This window comes from Orycteropus afer, unplaced genomic scaffold (genome assembly GCF_000298275.1).
Source record: "Orycteropus afer afer isolate SDZICR_OR568_19922 unplaced genomic scaffold, OryAfe1.0 scaffold00141, whole genome shotgun sequence".
NCBI classification, from domain to species: domain Eukaryota; kingdom Metazoa; phylum Chordata; class Mammalia; order Tubulidentata; family Orycteropodidae; genus Orycteropus; species Orycteropus afer.
Genome location: NW_006921728.1, coordinates 810,526 through 833,578, shown reverse-complemented (window position 1 = coordinate 833,578; position 23,053 = coordinate 810,526). Strand labels below are relative to the sequence as shown.

Sequence of the window (23,053 nt, the reverse complement as noted above, 5' to 3'; positions counted from 1 at the left end):
TGGCGCGGGATCGGGCAGTGTTTCGTTCTGCTGTGCATGGGGTCGCTATGAGTCGGAAACGACTCGACAGCACTTAACAACAACAACAACAGGTAGAAGATAATGAGGCCTTATTTACAATAATGACTATGAAGATGATTGATGAAAGAATGTTAAATTTAAAACTCATTTCATAAAGAGAGTTAAATATCTCTTAGTAACTGCTGGGCAGTCATGGCTAAGATAGCGGATGGCTTGTTTGACCAAATTGACTCAATGCCATTGAGTCAGTGCCTTTAATTAAAGAGGAAACAAAGATGAAAGTTTAATAAAGAATGGAATGAGTTAGTCCTGAACATGTTAAGTTGATGTTTCCTCCACATCTAGCCCTGTGCCTGGCACGGAATAGATGTTCAATAAACATTTGGTGAATGTATCAGTGAAGAAAAGAAGGAATGAAAGGCTGGATGACATCTATGTGAAGTTACCCAGAAAAGAATGGACAGTATTTATCTGTATAATAGGAGAATTGTTGTTACACGCTGTCAAGTCTTCTCTCACTCATATTGTTGTTGTTGTTGTTATGTGCCTTCGAGTCGGCCACGACTCATAGCGACCCCTCCTTGGGTTTCCGAGGCAGTATCACTACGGAAGTAGGATTGCCCAACCTTCCTTCCGAGGAGTGGCTGGTGGGTTTGAACCGCCAGCCTTCTGGTTAGCAGTCAAGTGCTTTAGCCAGAATGAAGCACTGCCTGGTCCTGCACCATCCTCACAATTTTTGCTATTTTTGAGCCCATCATTGCAGTTTGTCTATCCATCTCCTTGAGGGTCTTCTTCTTTTTTGCTGATTGTCTTCTCTACCAAGCATGGTGTTCTCCGGTGACTGGTCCCTCATGATAACATGTCCAAAAAATTAGCAAGATGAAGTCTTACTATACTTGCTTCTAAGGAGAATTCTAGCTGTTCTTCTTCCAAGACAGATTTGTTCATTCTCTGGCAATGCATGATATATTCAATATTCTTCACCATAATTCAAAGGCATCAGTTCTTCTTTGGTCTTCTTTATTCATTTTCCGGGTTTTGCATGCATATCAGGCAATTGAAAAATGGCTTCCATCATGTGCATCTTAGTCCTCAAAGTGATATCTTTGCTTTTTAACACTTTTAAGAGGTCTTTTGCACAGATTTATTGCCCAATGCAATGAATACACTGAGTTTTTAACTGCTGCTTCCATGGGCATTGCTTGTGAATCCAAGTAAAATGAAATCCTTAATGATGTCAATCTTTTCTCCGTCTATCATGCTGTTGCTTATTGGTCCAATTGTGATGATTTTTGTTTTCTTTATGTTGAAATGTAATCCACTGAAGGCTGTAGTCTTGGATCCTTATAAGTAAGTGCTTCAACTCCTCTTTGCTTTTAGCAAGCAAGGTTGTGTCATCTGCAAATTGCAGTTTATTAATGAGTCTTCCTCCAACAGGGGAGCAAAAGGTAGAAATACAGATTCTGAAACCAGTATAAAAGTAAATACCATCATTGATACTTCCAAAGAAGAAGAAATGAAGTGAAGGTAGAATTAATGACAATATGTGACATAGAGTTAAGTTTCAATAAATATTTGCTGAATAAATGAATATCAACATTCCAGAGGTAGATGAAGAAATAGCCCCCAGAATGTTGTAGTAGCCCCACTTTTTTTTTCTCAAATGTTTTGTCTGAATCATAGACTGATTCTACAATTCAACATCTAGCAGCCATGAAGTAACATTAATGATATAGCCTAAATTCCAGGAATTTCTTCTGTTTCTGTTTGTCACTTCCACATGCCTTCTTTCAGATTCTATTTATTTACTTAAATTCATCATCAAACTGCAGTTATGCCAAATTATTCTTTCCTTAAGACTTCTCATATTACAACAATGACAGGACTGATAACACTTTTTCATGTACTAAAAGTAGGCTAAATAGAACCAAAATATTTGGTTTACCCATTTCATTTACTGTGGTCCATACATCAGCTCATGTTGCATGCCAGATTTTGGAGCTATTGATTCAACACCTAGCATATCATTGGGAAAACAAAGCAAACAAACAAAAGCCAGTTACCAACTCTCTGATTCTGCCTCATGGTGGCCCCTTGTGTTGCCGGGTAGAACTGCATTCCACAGGCTTTTCAAAGCAGTGACCTTCTGGAAGCAATCTCCAGGTCTTTCTTCCAAGAAGCCTCTATGTGGGCTTGAACCCCCAATCTTTTAGGTAGTAATCAAATGCTTGACCATTTACACCATGCAGGGACTCTGGTTTTGTAGAGAGAGGACATTTCAATTTCTATAGGAGTTGGCCTTGCTCTTATAGGCCCGGCTTACACCAGCAGATTTGGAAGGAAGATGGGGCAATCTACTTCCTTAGTGATACTGCCTCAGAAACCCAAGGAAACACAAGGAGGGATCGCTATGAGTCGGGTCCGACTCGACGGCACATAACAACAACAACAACAACACACCAGCAGATGAGGATAACAGGACAGATAAGAATATGTAAATCATGAGAAATTAAACCTAAACTCTTAGGAGGCATAATGCAAAAGGTTTGTTGTTGTTGTTGTTATGTGCCGTCGAGTCGGCCCCGACTCATAGCGACCCCTCCTTGGGTTTCCAAGGCAGTATCACTACAGAAGTAGGATTGCCCAACCTTCCTTCCGAGGAGTGGCTGGTGGGCTTGGACCGCCAGCCTTCTGGTTAGCAGTCAAGTGCTTTAGCCACTATGCTACCAGAGGTTTAGGCATACAAAAATCATATTTGGAAAAAAAAATTTAGATATAAGCTAGGTAGAAAAATCATGTGAAAAAGTCAATTTCTAAATAGCAATTTATGAAGCAAAGGGGTAATATTAATCTTTAAAATTGAAGCAATCTAAAAATCTCACAATTTGTCAGATTTTTAACTTATTCCATTTCCTTACCACAAAAATATTCAAAGCTTTTCAGAGCTGATATGTGATTAATTTATTTGCATTTTACCACCATTCTTTGGTTTTACCCACTCCAAAGAATTAAATAACCAACGGACAGGCTGAAAGGAGGTTAAAAAAAAAGAAAAAGAAATAATAATACTAGAATAATATATAACCTAGACCATCGGTCATTGAATAATCATGAGTTGACTATATTTCTCAATATAGTTGTCATTTATCATTATAATCCAGCAAGTTGAGTTTCTCAGTTAGTAAAAATTTTTCCTTTAAAATTGCTTTTAAATGTCAGATGAATGTAATTCAATGAGCGTGAACATAAAATTAGTGTCTGTTTTCAGAAGTACTATTATTGCCTTTTAGTAAATTCCTTGACTTTTTAGATTTTCCAATCAAAGACCCACCTATAGACATTGTTTCATCTCATTATTCTGTAATGGAAATGGACTTTGAGCAACATGTCGGCTCAAAGGCCCTGACTGGTTTGAATACTATTTTCTCTACAAAGGATGATCATACTGATTTGCTACAGTCATCTTGGACTGGTAAGGATTCAGAACGTTAACTGCTACTTAAGATGAGGAGCTGAAACTCATAAAAGATCTACATTAAAGTGACAAGAGAGAGTAGAAGATATGTTAAAGCTACTTGTGAAAAAATAAAAGATCATCCATAGTTAAATGGGTATTGTAAAAATAGTTTACAAATATTTATATTTGTAAAAATCTAAGACAACATTTTAAGATTAGGAAAAGGATTTTTTTTTTCCATTCGTTCAACTTCTTCCTAAAATATTTGCTTATGAATTTAAAAGAATTTACCAATTTTTAAAAAAATGAATTTAATGATGGTTGACTTTTGCAAGGAATTATTCCCTGAAAAGCAAAACACACACACACACACAAATTATTCCATTTCCTCATCATGTGTACACCGTAAAGGAAAATGCAAGTTTATATTAATGCATAATCAAAGTTGCTTTTAGATTAAAGAGCAGCAATAAATTCTAGTTCGTTACATCTCTGTCAAATAAACACCACAAGACTTACCTGTGAGTTACTCAAGATTTTGGAAAATCTGGCCTATTTAAAAAATCTATCTTTAACAATATTAGCATAGGATATCCTAGCTAAGTATCTTTCTAAAGGAGGAAATAAACTATATTATATTGTTTCCAGGATCAAAGTATGAAGTTCAGAAATAGATTGTTATAAATAGAGAATCAGAGACTTTTGCCAACTCAAATGCTTGGAATTACTTTGTAAGAGTGAAATAAATAAAATGTTGATATTATTCTGCAACTCAGAACAATCTACATCAAAGAAATAAAAATCAAGATTTTAAATAGCCTTAATATTTATGTAACTGTTGTTTTCCTCTTTCTTTTTGTTAGCCAGGGAGCCCCACATCTGAGTTATTGATGATTTTAGGGGGAAAGCAAAGAACAGTGAACACCATCTAGTGGCTCAGTTGAAAACTGCAGCAACTGAAGAGAACTGAGTTTAAATAGGATGCAGCAATGAGGGTCTGCAGCCATAGCAAGTAATAGACATAGTTCTTCCTTCAGCATTTCTCCAAGTGCCCGAGGAATGCTGAAGTTGTTGTCATGAATTCCAGAGGGAAACCCTCACAGCACATAAAAGAGTTCAATCTAGGAACTTAATTTAAATAGCCTACAGTTAAAATCTCACTTTATTTTGGCTATCTATAATTACTCTGCTTTAATGAGAAGTTTTTTACTTGCCTGTTTAGTACCAGAATTAATAATACTACTGTAACACTTTGTTATATCATGAAATGAGCAACTTCAGTAAAGAGGCAATAGGTTCCATTTGCGATCATATGCTAAGTGAATCACTTATGTAAATCATCATCAACCAAAGCACTGGTTACCAGTCTGTGAACTCCTGGGGAACCATGTTGCTAGTGCAAGGGGTCCTTGAATCCACAGTCACAAGGAACAACATTCTCTATAAATCAAATACATAATATCTTCTACCTACACTGGATTCACTACAGTTCAAATGTAAGTAGTAAAAAACATTACTAGACTTTCAGTGATTTCTCTATTATCTTACATTTTCATCAACAAATGTTAGTATATCACTCTCAGCTAGGAGTTTGCTAGAATGTGTTTATTTATAAATTTACATGTAAGCTAGGTAAATTATAGATTCTTAAAAAATTAAATGGTCTTGATTTCAGCAGTCTCACGTCTAGGAATTTGTTGTGAAGAAGTAATCATTCACGTGTTTAAGGTAAAAGATACTCATTTTGATGTTGTTTATATTAACAGTAAATTGGAACTAAACTTAAGTGTTTGGGAGTCAATAATTGAATAAATTTTAGTTCATACATACCAAAAGATATCACTATTAAAAACTACTAATGAAGATCTAAATGTATCAAGATTTAAATAATTTACCTTATGTTTATTGGTGAAAAAAGCAGATTACAAAAAAAAGTATATATCATAATAACTTTTATCTATTTGAGAATAGATAAAGAAAAAAATCTAAAGGAAATTATTTTATCCCAAGAGCAATAAATATGATATTTGACCAAGCAGAATATAAGAAAAAGAGAAGAGTCAAGGATGAGCCCAATGTTCTTGGCCTGAGCAATTGGAAGAATAGAATTGGCATGAACTCAGGTGGAAGGGAGAGTGTTTGGAGGGAAAAGCTTAGGATCTGTGTGGACGCATGCTGAATCGGAGAGCTCTATCTGATACTCAAATGGAATGATATCTATGCTTCTAAAGATTTGACTCAAAGAAGATCACTAAGATAGTCAGTATAGAAAGAAGTGAGAAAAAAATTTAAACAGGCAAGCCCTGAGGCATGCCAAAGCTTACGATTTGAGGAAGTGAAGAGCAACTACAAAGAAATCTGTGAGCAGGGATAGTCAATAAGGTAGAAGAAGAACCCAGAGAGGATGCTAGCTGAGAAGACTCCGTTTGATGAAGAGTGATCTGTTATGTCAAAAGCTGCAGATGGATCACACAGGGTGAGCACTGAGAAGTGACACTGGCTTTAATGACATGGAGGTTAATTTAACAACAGCTGTTTCAGTGGGATGATGAAGCTAAAACCTAATTGGAAAAGGTTTAAGTCAAACTGGGAGGACAAAACTTGGAAACATTGAATAAAGAAAACTCTTTCGTGAATTATTGAGGTAACAGGGAGGAGGAGGAGGACACTGGTTCAAGAAAGATTGTTTTTATAAAAGGTGGGCAATATAACAGCATGTGTCTCTCCTGATAGGAAAGATCTGATAAAGAAGAAAAAATTAATGATGCAAGACATGATCAAATTGTTGGAAAAATATCCTTGAGTAGTTGAGTGGGAATGGGAACTAGGACACAAATGGAGGGCTTGGTTTTAGAGCGTAGATGGTTCACCTATAATAACAAAAGGAAAGTCAGAGCCTATGTATACCGATGCAGGTAATTTAGTAAGGAAGCATGATGCTGGGAGCCTATGGGAGTCTTTTTCTGAATGTTCCTATTTTCTTTGTTGTTATGTGCCGTCGAGTCAGCCCTGACTCATAGTGACCCCTCCTTGGGTTTCCGAGGCAGTATCACTACGGAAGTAGGATTGCCCAACCTTCCTTCCGAGGAGTGGCTGGTGGGTTTGAACCGCCAGCCTTCTGGTTAGCAGTCAATAGAAAACAAAGTCATCAGCTAAAAGTAAAATCAGAGAATTACTATTAGAGAGTTGAGGACAGAGAACAAAATTAGAAATAGTCATTTAGGACAGGGGTCAGCAAATTTTTTCTCTAACAACAATACAGCAAATATTTTAGAATGTGCAGACCACTAGATCTCTGTCACAACTACTCAATCTGCCTTTGTAGCCCCAAAGCAGCCATAGACTATACATTAACAGATGGGTGTAGCTATGTTCCAATAAAAACTTATTTACAAGAATCGTCAGTAGGCAACATATGGTCCATGAGCCATAGTTAGCTGACCCTTGACCTAAGAAAATGGCCTAGAAAAATGTAGTAGGAATTTTAGGCAACAATAGGATGAATTTAAAATGAGGTCTATTCACCTAGTGGTATGAATTTCTCCAGACACACTCAGATGCAGAGAGGGGAAGAAGCTGGAGATAAGCAAGATTTGGTTTTGCTAACCAAGCATGAAGAATGGAGACAGGGGAAAGACAACTGAGCCTGTATGACAGAGGATAAGCTATGGACTCCAGCCTGAGGCAGGAGAGAAGATAGGAGGAGTATGAGGGACAGCAAAGTGGAGGCAGGCTTTGTGGATTGTAGGCCTTTCTATTAGCCTTTAATGCTCAGATATTTTCCTAAGGAAAAAGGACAGTTCATTTGCTGGATTATTGAAGAGCAAGAGCTAAATAGTGATTCAAACTTTGTTGGGTGACAGTGCATAGACGGACGATCATTCGGTGCAGTTGATGGAATGTTCATTATCAATGAGACGGGAAGGAGAGCCCACGTATAGTTGAAAGCAGTGTTTGAATGACAGTTTTGATTACAATAATTGTTGCTATGTGCTGTTGAGTCAATTTTCAACTCATGGTGACCCATGTGACAGAGTAGACTGTCTCATAGGGTTCTGCAGTCTGTAATCTTTCCAGACGAAGATGGCCAGATCTTTCTCCCACAGATAACCTGGGCAGTTCAAATCACTAGGCTTTGGATTATCACGTGAGCACTTAACCATTGTACCACCATGGCTCACTGATTACAGTAATAGCTGATAGTTAAAGTTGTGTGTCAACGTGGTTGGACCACAGTTCTCAGTGCTTTAGCAGTTACGATGTAGATCCCTCACAATGAGATCTGATAGAATGTGATCACCTCCATGATGAGATCTGCTATGAGCATCCACTGAAAGGGAGTTTCCTTAGGGGTGTGGCCTGCTTCCAGGATATGAATGACCATCCTGGGAAAATTCTCTGGCTTTCTGAAGGATCTTGATCCTGTATTTGGCTCATTATCATCCCTGGTCCTTGGACTTTAACCAGTGGCTTGCGGTATTGCCTGCCAATCTTGGGATTGTTATCTTCACAGCCTGTGACCTAACAATCTGCCATTTTGGAGGGGGATTTATCCCCCTCCAAAGCCAGCAACCTGCTGTACTGCCTGGCAATCTTGAGTTTGTTAGCTCTCGCAGCTGTGTGAGACAGAAGGTTCCTCCAGCTTGACCTTTGACCCACAGACTTGGGACTTGCCAGGTTCTAAAACTGTATGAGCCACACACACACATATATCTGAAACCTATTTTAGTTTATGGGCTCTTTTTTTTTTATTTTGGGGTCCCACTCTCCCATCTTCTTTGCCTTTTAATTTTCCACGTGGCTGTTTTGCTTTTTCTGGGTCAACAGTTGTTTGTATACACTTCTCTTTTGTCCCCTATAAAACTTTCTCTTTCACTGAGTTTCTACCCTTTAAGGTGGTGTCATTTGTTTTGTTGTTTTTAAATTTAGCAGAAGTATTCTCAGGTGCTGAAAGAATGTTAGCATTTAGGCCACTTTAAACTTCACCACATAACTCTTAGAAATTTGAAGACCTATGACACTTCATCCTATCCTCACGTCCAGATGTGATCCACGAATTATTCACACTGTTCATACTTTACTCCCCATTTAAACACTTCAAAGGCCTCTCTGCTGAGAATCGTAAAGATTTTGGCTCTCAAGGACCTCGATGACCTTCTCTCTGTCTGCTTTTCCAGCTTTACATCCCACTGCTCCTCAAAATTCACTTTACACTCCAGCCTCACCAAACTGCCTAACAGGTCCCCAGCCACCACGCCTTTGTGCACCCAGATGGCATTGACTGGATTCCCGGAGCCCCTTTCCATCTGTCCATTCCCCATCCTTCCTGCAAGGGTCCAACACAGATGTACCTTTAGCCGTCATTTTCCAAGAATAGTTAAAAAGATGACTCTTCTCTTGCCTCATCTTTCTTTGTATTTTGAACCTCTATCAAATCATTTAGTACAGTATGCTTTGTGTTAAATTTACATGTTCAATTTCTCCTCCTAATAGAACACCACTCATTTGTCAGTTTGTCTTACTGTGGTGGCTTTTGTATGATGCTATTAGGCTGGAGTCTATGCCACTGATATTTCAAATACCAGTAAGTTCACCAGGGTGGACAGGTTTCAGCAGAGCTTCCAGACTAAGACAGACTTGGAAGAAGGAAGGAGCCATCTACTTCTCAAAAAATTGACCAGCGAAAACCTTATGAATAGCAGTGAAAGAATAGGCCCTCAATGAGACGGAGTGACACAATGGCTGCATTGATGAGCTCAGGTATAGCAAGTCTTGTGAGGCTAGCACAGGACCCAGCAGTGTTTCATTCTTTTGTATATAGGGTCACTGTGAGTCAGAGCTGACTCAATGGCATCTAACAACAACAGCAATAGTCAGAGACTACACTTGTATCCCTTTTTGTCTCAAACGTAGCACATGACCAGCATCTGATATATGTTAGTTATAATTCAATGGACTCTCTTATCCTTCTCGTAAAATGAGTGTTGTTAGGAGTGCATTTAGGCCACTTTAAACTTCATCACATAACTCTTAGAAATTTGAAGACCTGTGACACTTCATCCTATCCTCACGTCCAGATGTGATCATTTGCCCCCAAAAGTCAACACTATATTATGATTCAGTTCTACATAAATCCATGTTTTAACAATTTCATACTTTTATTAATAAATTAATATAACACATGAACAATGAATAAGGAAGGTCAAAGAAGAACTGATGCATTTGAATGATGGTGCTGATAAAAATACTAAATATACCATGGACTTCCAAAAGGACTAATAAATCTGTCTTAGAAAAAGTACAGCCAGAGTGTTCCTTAGAAGCACAAGACTTCATCTTACATACTTTGGATATATTATCAGGAGGGTCCAGTCCCTGGACAAGGACATGATGCTTGGTAAAGTAGAAAGTCAGCAAAAAGAAGGAAGACCCTCCACAAGGTGGACTGACACAGTGGCTCCAACAATTGGCTCAAATATTTCAACAATTATGAGGATGACACAGGACCTGGCAATGTTTCATTGTGTTGTACAAAAGTTTGCTAAGAGTTGGAACCAACTTGACAGTACTTAACAAGAAAAACAAGTGAGAGAACATTGCCTGTTTGAAGATGTTTTGTCTTTTGCAAAATTAAACAATGTAAGAATATTTGGTGGCAGAATTAGAGAAAGAAACAGTAAAGGAATTAACTTTTATAGTTGGTCTGTAATGGCTTTTGTTCTTTACATAGGTTATCCAATTTAATTGAATTCTCACAATAACCCTTTAAGGAAGATACTATAATCCACATCTTACTGATGAAAAAAGTCAAGATCCTAAACTTACATAGTTAAGTGATGTCAAACCTAGGTTTGTATGACACTATACTGTCGCCTATTGTAAAAAACCAATTATACATTAATCTCCAATATTGAACAAAGTAGCTAAGCTACATGCTTTCTAAATTACTGATCCTCCTTAACCACATTGTTTTACTTTCTCTATTTGAAATGTAAAAATATGGATTCTTTGGTTAAAAGTAACAGAAATCAAATCAGTATAAATTAATGAGTGTTTTATTGATTTAATAAGCATTTATTGGGCACCTACTTTGTGCTAGGGATTTTTCTACGCACTAGAGAATCAGGAGTGATTAAGACAGTTCTTGTCTTCCCCGTATAGTTGATAATCTAGGTTTTGTTGTTAGTTGCCATTAAGTCAATTCCAAGTCACAGCCACCCCACGTGTACACAGTAAAGTTGCTCTCCAGGGTTTCCAAGGCTGTGACATTTCAGAAGCAGATTGTCAAGCCTGTCTTCCAAGGGGCATCTCAGTGGCTTTGAATCCTCAGTCTATTGGCTATTAGTCAAGTGCTTAACCATTTGTACCACCCAGACCTCTTAATATTCTACTACAAAAATAGACCACATACAAATTAACAACAATTATTTAATGTGAGGCATTATCAAGTGTTATTAAGAAGACTAAAGCAGGGCATGAGACTGGAGAGTGACAGGGGAGACCTTTCTAAGTGGGATTGCCAGGAAAGGCCTCTCTAGCAGACACCTGAATGAAGCAATGGAGCAAACCATGAGAATATACGACAGCAGAGATGCACACAGATACTTGTACATCAGTGTTCTTTTCAGCACTATTCCCAATAGCCAAAAGGTGGAAATAACCTAAATGCCCATCAACAAGTGAAAGGATAAACAAAATGTGGTATACACATACAATGGAATATTACTTAGCGGTAAAGAGAAATGATGCTCCAACGTGGATGAACCTTGGAAATATAATGCTGAGTGAAATAAATCAGTTACAAAAGGGAAAATGTTATATGAGCCCATGTACATGAAATATCTATCATAAAATATGTAATGTGAGACATACTATGCTTGATAAAGTAGAGGGTCAGCAAATAAGGAGAATGCTCTCAATGAGATGGATTGACACAGGGCTGCAATGGTGGCCTCAAGTGTAGCAAGGATAGTGAGGATAGCACAGGACGGGGCAGTGTTTCATTCTGTTGAGCACAGGGTCACCCAGTCAGAGCCGACTCAATGGCACCGACAATGTGATAGGAAAATTTATACAGACCAAAGTATTTTGTGGAATTGAAGGGGGAGGAATGAGGGACTCACTGCTTGGGGGCCCTGAATTTCTCTCAAGGGTGGTGGAAAAGTTTGGACACAGAGAGTGGTGAGGGTTACACAAAATGAAGAAAGAGATTAACGTCACTGGATTATACTGCAAAAAACGTTGAAATGGCAGGTGTTTCGCTACATATATACTTACTACAATAAAAATTATTAAAAAAAAAAAAGAAAGAAGAATTCCTGGGGCAGAGAGGACAGTAAGTGCAAAGTCTCCAAAACAGGAACATTTTGGGGTTGTCAGGAGAAATGACAAGGAACTGTGTATGGCTAAAGGACAGTCTGTGAGGGGAAGACTGGCAGCAAAGGAGGTTAGAAAGCTAGGGGTCGGACTATCAGGTCTGTATATGCTGTTCCGGGAGCTCTGGTGATGCAGTGCCTAAGGCATTTGACTGCTAACCAGAGGGCTGGCAGTTCAAACCCCCCAGACACTCCTCAGAAGGAAGATTGGGCAATCTACTTCTATAGAAATATGCACTCAAGGAGATGTCGCTATGAGTCAGATTTGACTTGACAGCAGTGAGTTTAGTTCGTTTTGGATTTTGGTGCACTGTTCTGAAAACTTTAAAGTTTGCTCTGAGGATAATGACAAGAAAGGAAGGACTGAATAGAGTGAATAGCACGGTCTGAGTTATGTCTTAACGAGCTCATTGTAACTTCTTTTGAAGAATAAGCCAAAGGAAGCAAGAAGGGAAGCAGAAAGATCCATCAGGAGGCTGCTATAAAGGAGATTTACTGGGACACATAACCAGGAAGGCAAGGTGGCACTGATTTTACGGATGGATTTCTGTCTTCCATGGCATCTGATTCCCTGCTCATGTACCTTGGGTGCAGCCACCACCCGTCTGTTAGGAAGGCTTGTCTGTTTCTAGGATGCTAAGTAGATCTCAGTGAAGCGTCCAGACTAAGATGGACTAGGAAGAAAGGCCTGATGATCTACTTCTGAAAAATCAGCCACTGGACACCCTACAGATCACAACAGCCAAATCCTGTTGCACATGGGGTCACCATGAATTGGGGCCCAACTCAGCGGCAGCTAACAACAAAGAAAAAAACTTGAAAACCCTGTCAGGATACTGTCTGTAGTTGTAATGTCTCCTTACTATATAGGCATCTTCTTTGCTCAGACCTGCTGCTTTTAGGCCACAGGCAGCTCCAAGATCTGTGGTCAGAAAAGAGAATTCTTCTTACCAGCTCCATATGAAAAATTCCTTTGAAGGGAATCGTTGGGGTCATATGACCTTCAGACCAATCACTCATTGTGCCCAGTACTGTGATTATGGGTCCAGCTTTGATAATGGGATGCTCTATTGGAGCTGGAAAGGATAGCAGGACCAAAGAAGTACCTTTATTTTTGTTTTTTGTATTTTAAAGCTAAGGCAAACCACCCTGTGAAGAGAGCAGAAGGCCATGGTGGCTAGGGAGAGATTGAAGATGGCATATCATACCTGACTAAGCCAAGCCCCAGTGACTTTGTCCTTCTTTAGATTTCATTAACACAAAGCTCCCACACCATGATATTATTTCTTCCAAACGATCTCAGATATTTCTATCACTGTCTTAATTAGATTGCGGATTTCTTGAGGAAATAAAAAAGGGGCCATAGCATCAATTTCTCTGGTAAATCCTCTAGCACTTCTGACAGGACTGTGTTGGGTATTAGTGGATTCTTGGGAAAGATGTGCATATTGATTCCAGCTGGAGAAAATCCGGGGCCCATGAATCGCCAGCTAATGTCTGAGAAAGTCTCAGAAGCCTAAGAAACCCTTGCAGATTGAAATGAATCAGTTTTGTCATAATGTATACATCCATAGTCAGTTTATTGAACAAGCTTCACATATGGGGCCAACTGAAAACAGCTTGATTTTTTTCTAACCACTGATTCTTTTAAACCCTCTCTGTTGGCTATCTCTCTGGATTATTCCTCAGAAGTTTCTTACAGCTGCCCCCAACATGTTTGAGTATTAAATCAAAACCTTATTCTCTGAATATGTTTGAAGTTTCCCTGTCTCCTATTGTGTCAAGGGTCCCCAAGGCCCCTGATGATTCCTTAGGAGGACTCATCAGACTCTGCACTCAGTAAATAGTTGGACTCACAGCTATGATTTATTACAGCAAAATGATACAAAGCAAACCAGCAAAGGGAAAAGGAGCATGAAGCTAAGTCTGGAGAAAACCAGGCACAAGCTTCTAGGCATCTTCTCCCAGTGGAGTCAAATAGGATGCTCTTATTTCCTCCTGCAGTGAGTTGTGACAATATGTGTAAAATGTTGTCCAGGGAAGCTCATTAGAGATCACTGCTCAGCATTTTTACTAGGAATTGGTCACTTAGGTTCCCTCTGTCTAACACACCAAAATGCCAAACTCCCAGAAGGAAAACAGGTATCCTGCATAAACTTAATAAATAATAGTCTGTGAATAATGTGAGCCCTAGCACAGTCCAGTCTCAAACCTGATATTTTAACTCCCTTCTGCACACTTGTGTTGACATGAGGGTGTGCAAGGCTGACCTGCCCTGGAGGAAATCAGCCATCCTGAGTAGTCTAGTCCTGCTAGGATTAGGGTGGGAGTGGAATCGGGGAAAGAGAGAAGAGTCTTCAATTGCCTGGTGTTTTCAGAACCTGGTATTTGTGTTCTTTGGGAGGCAAATGTTGCCAAGCTGACTTTGTTTTCTAATGAGCTGGTTTCATGGGTTCTATGATGAGCTCCTCTCTGAAAATGCCCCGTTGTGTCATGGGCTATCCACCACATAGCTTCTATTAGGGTCACTTTGACCTAGCAATTAATCCTTTTGGGTGGGGAGGGGGATCCTTTCAGGACATCTCCAGCCAAGCAAGCTTCCATAGCATCAGCTTAGCCCACAGGAAGGTATAGGCTACTTGGCTCCACCAAGTTCAGAAATGTAGAGCTCTCTCCCTCACACTCCCATTGGAGACAGCTCCCACCAGACTCTTGCCTTAAGCCTTCTCCCTGTGCCTACCAAGCCCTAGGAGGGCTGATCCAATAATTCTTCTACCACCCTCTACCCTGGTCCCTGGAGATGAGATTATTGGCCTTCATGGAGAGCGTGTCAGAAGTATTCTCTTTTCCTGTGGATGGAAACCTCACAACACTCCCAGGACCTCCTGCAACTAATCTCTTAAAGAACAAATCTGATTGTTCTACATTGTGTTCTACATCACTCCTTATGTAGTCTAAATATAGATATATACATATGCATGCATACACACACACATACAACTAGTGAAAACCAGAACCAATTAGGGGAACACTTAGCAACTCCTGTCTTGATGGACTAGCATATATCTTTTGATTACCTTCAGCATTAGGACCTCAGCCTAAACATCAAGACAGGAAAATTGCCAAGTAGTCACACACATTCATAAATGTATATATTGTTTAACATTCAATTAATGTCTAGTTTAGTCAGTTAAGAAAAAAAAGTCCCAAGAAGGAGAAAAGGGATCTCCATGTTCAGTTCACATTGCCCTATATGTTTCTCTTTTGTGACCTGCTCAGCGCCAGTTCTTCATTTTCTCCCAGCAACATGGATTTCAGAACTCTCTTGAAAGGCAGCACTAAGTACCTCTTAATGGCCTTGACCACCACTTGGACTAATCTTCTACAATCATTGACTGCACTTGACTTCTGCTTGTGTGCTGTGAGCTACCGACTCGGTGTAATCTTGATTGTCTGGCCTAACTCTCTAGTTTCTACTGTACATAACACACACTCTCACTTGAGCATCTATGTGAGCTTACACATGCACACATCATGAAATTGTCGTGGATGGAATGTATAGCAAATCCTCTGAGCCTCAGCAGTGAAATATTCTTTGAGTCCACTAAGTGCTATAGCTCCACTAACGGACTGAAGCAGCGATAGCAAATGCAGTGAAGAGCAATAGAAAAGCAATGAAAGTATTACTCAGAGTTCTGATGATGCTACCAACTGCCTCCAGAACTACCAGGTAGTATCAAATGTCAGGAGAGATTTAATTATAGCAGAGGTCACTACTACCAGATTGTCCAAGTAGAAAGTGCTCAAGAGGGAACTGAGTAAGCGAGTAAGGTAGATGCCTCAAAGGAACATGTAACTAACAGTCTATCACTTTAATTTGCTCCCATACTCACCAAACACATTCTTTCTAGCCTCCATGCCACAATAAAAGAGTCAATATTGTAATAACATCATGATAACAGAGAACATTTTAGAAATTAATCTAATTTTATCCACCTAAAAGGAGCTCTAGTAGCATAGTGCCTAAGGCACTTGACTGCTAACCAGAAGGCTGGCGGTTCAAACCCACCAGCCACTCCTGGGAAGGAAGGTTGGGCAATCTACTTCTGTAGTGATACTGCCTCGGCAACCCAAGGAGGGGTCACTATGAGTCTGGTCCGACTCGACGGCACATAACAACAACAACAGTTTTAGAAAATAATCTAATCAAGATAAAATCCTATCTCCAGCAATTTGCCCAAGGCCTACTGTACTTCACATAGTAGGGACTCAGTAAACATTTATTGCATGAATGTTTCCTTTATCGAAGTGACTATTGCTGTTGGGACAGGAAAAACCCTTTTCATCCTTATGATTAAGCTTAAGCCTCACTTTCTCCCTGCAGTTTTAGTCATTTCCCCCCCGGTGTTTCTATTGCTCTCCTCTAGACCTGCTTGGTATCCTATTTATCTGTCTACATCTTCTGTGTCTCTCTCCACTGTGAATGCTGGAATACAGGAATGATTTCCAGTTAATCTTGATATGCTCAGACTTAGTACAATAACTAATATTTATTCGAAACATATATTTGAGTGAAATAAATGAATGAATAAGTGATAAACAAATTGATTCTTTATTGTTGTTAGTTGTAATTATACCTCATGGGTTTTAAAGTAAATCACTAGAATTTTAAATTACCTTTGGAGATGATCCTTTCCAATGTTGAGTATATGTGATCCCCATTAGAAAGCACTTCTTATAAATCCTCATTATAAGGAATTATACCATATCATATATTGACACCGCATTATAAGAATATATGAAAGTAGCTCTGGTGGTGTAGTGCCTAAGGCATTTGGCTGCTAACCAGAAGGTTGGTGGTTCAAACCTACCAGCCACTCCTCAGAAGGAAGACTGGGTAATCCACTTCCGTAAAGATTTACCACCTTGAAAACCCAACGGGGGTCACTATGAGTCAGAATCGACTCAATGGCAGTGAGTTGTTGTTGTTTTTTAAATAAGAATATATACTACACTCATTGCCTCTTATCCCCTCTCCCCCAAAAAAGCTATTGGGGACAATGATGGGCCCACCATCTAAGGTAATTTAAACTATTTAGTGATCAGTTTTTTTCTTTTTATCCTGTTGCCATATCACCCACAGTATAAATAAACATGGTTCCCTTGACCTTTCTTCAAGGATCATATTTCCAAAATTTTAAATGTGTTTCCCTACTACTTTAATTTACTTTAAAGAGTTTGATTTATTTATAAATAAACCTTTTTAGGTGTGCAAAATGAAAAGTTCTACTTCTCACTTCTTCAGAAGAATATCATGAGAAGATACTGTGTATCATTTGGGAAAGGGTAAACATCAGAGCACTAACATGTTTCATCAGTGTCTTATAGTGAAAGCATCTATAGAAATACACAACACTTCATGAAACAGAAATGTATTAATCTTTAAATAATATTTCTGCTTTCATTCCCAAATATTTTCTCCTTTCAAAAAGTGAAAATAAAACTATGTTTATATTCTAAACATTACACTAGGGAGAAACCAACATAAGAAGCTCATTCATGTTGTAATAAAATAATTATAATACGGTAACATATTGGTGAAAATATTCTAATTAAAGTTAAAATATGATTTTGATAGTCAGTTTTGCTTAAATAACCAATTCCAAAAAAAAATCCATTGTCATCAAGTTGATTCTGCCTCATAGCAACCCCCACTGGGTTTTCAAGGCTGTAAATCTTTATGGAAGTAGCTTGCCTCACCTTCCTCCCACAGAGCAGCTGGTGGGTTCAAACTGCTGACTTCTAGTTAGCAGCCAAATGTCTTACCCACTGTGCCACCAGAGCAAATACTATTTTAAGTAACTTTACTCTTGCTGATTGTTAGCAATTCCCCCAAGTTAAGTGTTCAGAGTTTAAACTGTAAATCAACAAGGATATATTGAAAACTACCATTAAACATGGTTAAATTCAGGTGGTTAAAAATGGTTAAAAATTCAGAAATGTTTGCAGCAGTATATTGACAGAGAACTTCCAGAGGTTCAAGCTGGATTCAGAAGAGGATGTGGAACAACGGATATCATAGCTGTTGTCAGATGGATCTTGGCTCAAGGCAAAGAATACCAGAAAGATGTTTACTTGTGTTTTATTGACTATACAAAGGCATTTGATTGTGTGGATCATGACAAATTATGGATAACATTGAGAAGAATGGGAATTCCCAAGCACTTGATTGTACTCATGAGGAATCTGTACCTTGACCAGGAGGCTGTTGTTTTAACAGAACAAGGGGACACTACATGGTTTAAAATCAAGAAGGGAGTGCGTCAGGGTTGTATCCTTTCTCCACACTTATACAATCTATATGCTGAGCAAATAATCCGAGAATCTGGATTATATGAAGAAAAACATGGTATCAGGATTGGAGGAAGAATCATTAACAACCTGAGATATGCAGATGATACAACTTTGCTTGCTGAAAGTGAGGATGACTTAAGGCACCTATTGATGAAGGTTGAAGAATACAGTCTGCAGTATGGATTACGTCTCAATATAAAGAAAACAAAAATCCTTACAACTGGACCAATGAGCAGCATCATAATAAATGGAGAGAAAATTGAGGTTGTCAAAGAATTCACATGGCTTGGTTCTATAATCGATGCTAACGGAAGCAGCAGTCAGGACATTAGATGACGTGTAGCATTGGGAAAGTCAACTGCAAAGGAACTGTTTCAAGTGCTGAGGAGCAAGGATATCTCCTTGAGGACTAAGGTGCGCCTGACACAAGCCATGATATTTCCAATTGCCTCGTATGCGTGTGAGAGCTGGACAATGAATAAGGAAGACCGAAGAAGAGTTGATGCTTTTGAGTTGTGGTGCTGGCAAAGAATGCGGAAAGTACCATGGACTGCTAAAAGAACTAACAGATCTGTCCTGGAGGAAGTGCAGCCAGAATGCTCCTTGTGGAAGCAAGAATGGCCAGACTTCGTCTCACCTATTTCGGTCATGTTGTCAGAAGGGACCATTCCCTGGAGAAGGATGTCATGCTTGGTAGGGTGGAGGGTCGACGAAAGAGGGGGAGGCCTTCAACGAGATGGATTGATATGGTGGCTGCAATGATGGGCTCAAGTATAGCAGGGATTGTGGGGCTGGCGTGGGATTGGGCAGTGTTTCGTTCTGCTGTGTATGGGGTCGCTATGAGTCGGAAACAACTCGACGTCACTTACCAACAACAACAACAACAACCATTAAGCAGTGTGATAGTTTCTGAAGAAATATATATCTTAGTTCTTGAAGAACTTACACACCTCCTTGGCTATCCATGTTGTAAAGAGGGTGACATCTGTCCTGGACACCAGAGGGTACTAGTCTAGGACACATTTTTCCTTCTTTTCTGCCCCCTTCTCTGTTCATTCCCTTCCTCCTTCATATTTTCCTGTACTTATTATTTTAATACCAATGGTATTGAAAGAAAAAGTCCAAGCTGCAGTGAAGTAATTGGCCATAAACAAGGCTCAAGTTGTTGACGGAATACCCATGAGAGATTTCAACAAACAGATGCAATGGTGGAGGGTCTTACTCATTTGTACCAAGAAATTTGGAAGACAGCTACCTAGACAACCTATTAGATGATATCAATATTTATGTCCATTCCAAAGAGAGGTGATCCAACAGAATATGGAAATTATAAAACAATATCATTAATATCACACACAGGTAAAATTTTTGCTGAAAATAATTCAAAAACAGTTGCAGCAGTATATTGACAGAGAACCTCCAGAAATTCAAGCTGGATTCAGAAGAAGAGGCTGTAAAATGAGAGATATCGATGCTGCTGTCAGATATATCTTTGCTGAAAGCAAAGAATACCAGAAAGATGTGCACCTACATTTATTGACTATGCACAGACATTTGACTGTGTGGATCATAACAAATTATTGATAACATTGGGAAGAATGGGAATTCCAGACACTTCATTGTGCTCATGAGGAACCTGTACGAGACCAAGAGGCTGTCATCTGAACACAACAGGAGGATATTGCATGGTTTAAAATCAGGAAGGGTGTGTGTCAGTGTTATTTCCTTCCATCAAACTTATTCAATCTGATTAAATTTTGCTGAGCAAAGAATATGAGAAGCTGAACAATGTGAAGAAGAATGAAGCATCAAGATTGGAGGAAGACTCTTAACAGCCTGCAATGTACAGATGACACAACTTTGCTTGCTGAAAGTGAAGCTAACTTAAAGCACTTACTAAAGAAGATCTGGTAGTGTAGTGCCTAAGACACATGACTGCTAACCAGAAGGCTGGTGGTTCAAACCCACCAGCCACTCTACGGAAGGAAGATGGGACAATCTACTTCCATAGTGATACTGCCTTGGAAACCCAAGGAGGGGTCGCTATGAGTTGTGTCCAATTCAACGGACATAACAACAACAACAAAGAAGATCAAAGATTACAATCTTCAGTATGAACTGCACCTCAACATAAAGAAAACAAAAATCCTCACAAATAGAAAAATGAGCAATATTGCAATAAATGTAGAAAAGATTGAAGTTGTCAGGAATTTCACTTTACTTGGACCCACAATCAACACCCATGGAAGCAGCAATCAAGAAATCAGACATTGTAGTGCACTGGGAAACTCTGCTGCAAAAGACATCTTTAAAGTGTTAAGGAGCAAAGATGTCACTTTGAAGACTAAGGTGCACCTAATACAAGTCATAGTCATTTCAATAGCCTTATATGACTGTGAAAAATAGACAATGAATAAAGAAGACTGAAGGAGAGTTGATGCCTTTGAATTATGGTATTGGCAAAGAATACTGAAAATATCAGGAGCTCTGGTAGCATAGTGCCTAAGGCACTTGACTGCTCACCAGAAGGCTGGCGGTTCAAACCCACCAGCCACTCCTCGGAAGGAAGGTTGGGCAATCCTACTTCTGTAGTGATACTGGCTAGGACACCCAAGGAGGGGTCGCTATGAGTCGGGGCCAACTCGACGGCAAACAACAACAACAACAACTGAAAATATCAAGGACTGCCAGAAGAATGAACAAATCTGTCCTGGAAGAAGCACAGCTGGAATGCTCCTTAGAAGTGAGAAATGGCCAGACTTCATCCCACCTACTTTGGTTGTGTTGTCAGAAGGAACCAGTCTCTGGGGAAGAATATCATGCTTGGTAAAGTAGAGGGTCAGTGCAAAAGGGGAAGACTCTCAACGAAAGGGATTGGCACAGTGGCTGCAATGATGGGCTCAAGGATCGCAAGGATTATGAGTATGGTGAACAACTGGGCAGTGTTTCATTCTGTTGTATGTAGGATCACTAAGTTGGAGCTGACACAATGGCACTTAACAACACCATCATCATTTTACAAATCACAAAGAAGTAAATTCCACAGCCTTTTTTAGCAAGCATTCACTAATTCTTGCTACTAACATTTATTGATTTATTTAATTTGTGCTAATTATTTATTAGGCATAAAAGCTATAATGAAAGTACAATCTGAGACCCATTACTTGTATTAGACACTGTGCTAGTCATAACACTATACAGTTAACAGTCTGATCCACTATTGTGTACTTGACACAATTTGCTAGGTATAAAATTATAGTGTCCTCAAGGAGCTTATTGGTCCTTTGTTGTTGTTGTTGTTGTTTGCCGTCGAGTCGGCCCCGACTCATAGCGACCCCTCCTTGGGTTTCCGAGGCAGTATCACTACGGAAGTAGATTGCCCAACCTTCCTTCCGAGGAGTGGCTGGTGGGTTTGAACCGCCTGCCTTCTGGTTAGCAGTCAAGTGCCTTAGCCACTATGCTACCAGAGCTCCCTATTGGTCCTTTAGGGGATAAGAAACATAAACCAGCCAATTTTAATATACTGCATCAATTGGCAAGGGTGATAAAAGGTAAAGGCATGTACTTAGTGCAGTAGTTACACAGAGGAAGGAGTAATAAAGCAATCCTCATGGTCAGGAAAATGCTTCACTACTTATAGTTTTGAACTATGAAAGAGTAACAAACTCTCCTAGTTCTTTCATACCCCTCAAAACATGACATACGTGCTTCATTTTTTTTTTTTTTTTAATGTATACTTATTGCCCTCACTTAAAAAACTTTATCACCACTGATTATGGGAATTTGGCTGAGTGTGAACAAGTTAAGGGTGAAGGAGAAAGTTTTGACAACCTTTGGGTTAATTCAGGAATTTAACCAACTTATCAATAGATTCATACCATACAAATTTCTTAGAGGGCTTACTTTTCCAGACTAACTGTCCATAGTGATAAATGTAGCCCCAAATTTGCAAATTGTTTACATGTGTTTGTAATTGTAGATATAGTACAGTTCAAATATAATAAAAAAAGAAATAAGAGCCTTTTTCATAGTGTCTCAGCATCCTAGGGTTGCAGTAACAAAATACCACAAAGTGGGTGGCTTTAAAGAATAGAGATTTATTGCCTCGCAGTTATGGAGGCTAGCAGTCCAAATTAGAGTATGGACCATGTTGATCCCTTCTGAGAGCTCTAAGAGAAGACCTATTCATTGCCTCTCTCCTAGCTTCTGCAAGTTCCCAGCAATCCTTGACATTCCTTGGCTTTCATCTGTTACTATAGTCGCATGGCTATCATTCTTCTGTATAAATCTCTGTGTCTGTTCTCCCCTTTTATAAGATATCACTCAGATTAGAACCCGTCCTACTCTGATATGACCTCATGTTAACTGTTAACATCTTCAAAGATAATTCAGTCAATAACACATGGCTTATTTATTCAATAAACATCTATCAAGCACCTGTCCTGTGTAAGGCATTTTACTATTTATCTGCTCCATCTCCAGAGATGCATTGGCCAAGTTGCTAAATTTTTGTGGAAAGACTGGATGGTAGGATTAAACAAACTAGTGCATTTTTAAACGTTTATGTTTCTCATTGTGCTATTATAAAATTAAAGAAATTGTAAAAAGCCTCCATGATCCTAGAGCAAGTACACCTATCTAATATTACTAAAGTAAACTATATTTTCAACAGCATGTAATTGCTATTTGAATTTGCTTCAATGAGTAAATATTTCACAAATAAATACTCTAGAAATATCATGCTTCCAAATTGTTGTTGTTGTTATCTGCCGTGGAGTCAGACCCAACTCATAGCAACTCCTCCTTGGGTTTCCGAGGGGGTATCACTACAGAAGTAGATTGCCCA

At 39.1% G+C, this 23,053-nt stretch overlaps 1 protein-coding gene across 1 annotated transcript in view; it reads left to right on the top strand.

Annotated features, from left to right (window-relative positions):
• KLHL14 (kelch like family member 14) overlaps nt 1–23,053 on the top strand; it is a 135,881-nt gene that overhangs the window by 72,074 nt on the left and 40,754 nt on the right. The window lies entirely within an intron of this gene.